The following is a 2,584-nucleotide window of genomic DNA, read 5'->3' as shown; positions in this document are numbered from 1 at the left end:
GGGGGAAAACAAGGGAATCTTTGGCTTAAATGTAGAATTGAATTGTATTGCAAAATAAAAAAAAAGAACTGTGCTTCCTACACACACGGGACATATCTAGTTCAACTCTGATTAGGAAACTGACAAGAACAGCAGCAGCTTCTCTTCAGTCCAATACACTGTACTATATTAGAACAGATGGGTGTGCTATTCGCACTGTGTATGGCAATGGGAGCGCAATAGTGACTTTCCTTACCAGAAAACAAGTCTAGCTCATAGGACCAGAAATTGCATGTGATTCAACTCCGTTTATGAATGGGAAACAAACACTAGTTCACCTAACAAGAAACACTGATTTTGAGAAAAGAGCACTCTTCTACTCTACTTTGTTTCTTATAGGGCCAGAAAAGTAAGCTAGCTCAGAACAAAGGAACTGTGCTTCCTACACACACGGGACATTTCTAGTTCAACCCTGCTTAGGAAACTGACAAGAACAGTAGCTTTTCTTCAGTCCAATACACTGTACTTGCTGAGAATGGACGCCAGTGCTATTTGCACTGTGTACGGCAATGGGAATACAATAGTGACTTTCACTACCAGAAAACAACTCTTGGGTGTGACCAGAAACTGCGTGTGCTTAAACTCCGTTAATGAATGGAAAACAGATGCTAGCTTGGCACAAGAAACACACTCTGCTTTTGAGAAAAGAACACTCTTCTACTGTAATGTGTTTCCAAAGGGCCAGAACAGTTAGCTTGCTCAGAACATAAGAACTGTATTTCGTACACACGGCCACATCTAGTTCAACTCTGCTTAGGAAACTGACAAGAACAGTAGCTTCTCTTCAGTCCAATACACTCTACTTGCTGGGAACAGACTCGAGTGCTTTTTGCACTGTGTATGAAAATGGGAGTGCAATAGTGACTTTCCTTACCAGAAAACAAGTCTAGCTCATAGGACCAGAAATTGCATGTGATTCAACTCAGTTTATAAATGTCAAACAAACAGTAGCTCGCCTAACAAGAAACACACTCTGGTTTTGAAAAAAGAGCACTCTTCTACTCTAAGGTTTTTCCTATAGGGAGAGAAGAGTGAGCTTGTTCAGAGCAAAAGAACTGTGATTTCTAAACACACGGGCCATATCTAGTTCAACACTGCTTAGGAAAGTGACAAGAACACAAGTATCTTCAGTCCAATACACTGTATTTGCTGGGAACAAATGCGAGTGCTATTTGCACTGTGTATGGCAATGGGGCTCAATAGTGACTTTCCTTACCAGAAAAAAACTCTTGCTCATAGGACCAGAAACTGTATGTGATTCAACTCCGTTTATGAATGGAAAACAAAAACTAGCTCTCCTTACAAGAAACGTTGATTTTGAGAAAAGAGCATTCTTCTCATCTACTGTGTTTCCTATAGAGCCAGAAGAGTGAGCTTGAGCAGAACAAAAGAACTGGGCTTCCTACACACACGGTCATATCTAGTTCAACTCTGCTTAGGAAACTGACAAGAGCACCAGCATCTCTTCAGTCCAATACACTGTACTAGCTGGGAACAGACGTAAATGCTGATTGCATTGTGTATGGCACTGGGAGCTGAATAGTGACTTTCCTTAACAGAAAATAACTCTTGCTCGATGGAACAGAAACTGCTTGTGATTCAACTCGGTTTATGAATGGGAAGCAAACGGTAGCTTGCCTTACAAGAAACACACTCTGCTTTTGAAAAAAGAGCACTCTTCTACTCTACTGTGTTATCTATAGGGCCAGAAGAGTGAGCTTGCACAGAATAAAAGAACTGTGCTTCCTACACACAGGGACCATATCTAGTTCCACTCTGCTTAGGAAACTGACAAGAAGAGTAGCTTATCTTCAGTCCAAGAAACTGTGCTTTATGGGAACTGAAACAAGTGCTATTTGCACTGTGCATGGCAATGGGTGCGCAATAGTGACTTTCCTTACCAGAAAACAACTCTTGCACGTGGGGCCAGAAATTGCATGTGATTCAACTGCGTTTATGAATGGGATACAATCACTAGCTCCCCTTACAAGAAACACACTCTGCTTTTGAGAAAAGAGCACTCTTCTATTCTACTGTGTTTCTCTTAGGGCCAGAAAAGTAAACTTGCTCAGAACAAAAAACTGTGCTTCCTACACACACGAGACATATCTAGTTCTACTCTGCTTAGGAAACTGACAAGAACAGTAGCTTTTCTTTAGTCCAATACATTGTATTTGCTGAGAACAGATGCCAGTGCTATTTGCAATGTGTATGTCAATGGGAGCGCAATAGTGACTTTCCTTACCAGAAAAGAACTCTTGCTCCTATAACAGAAACTGCATGTGATTCAACTCCATTTGTGAATGGTAAACAAAACTTGCTCGCCTTACAAGAAACACTGATTTCAAGAAAAGAGCACTATTCTACTCTATTGTGTTTCCTCTACGGCCAGAAGAGTGATCTTGAGCAGAACAAAAGAACTGGGCTTCCTACACACATGGTCATATCTAGTTCAACTCAGCTTAGGAAACTGAAAAGAACAGCAGCTTCTCTTCAGTCCAATACACTGTACTAGCTGGGAACAGACGCGAGTGCTATTTGCACT

This window comes from Peromyscus eremicus, unplaced genomic scaffold (genome assembly GCF_949786415.1).
Source record: "Peromyscus eremicus unplaced genomic scaffold, PerEre_H2_v1 PerEre#2#unplaced_32, whole genome shotgun sequence".
Lineage (NCBI taxonomy): Eukaryota > Metazoa > Chordata > Mammalia > Rodentia > Cricetidae > Peromyscus > Peromyscus eremicus.
Note: the sequence above shows the minus strand (reverse complement) of the source record.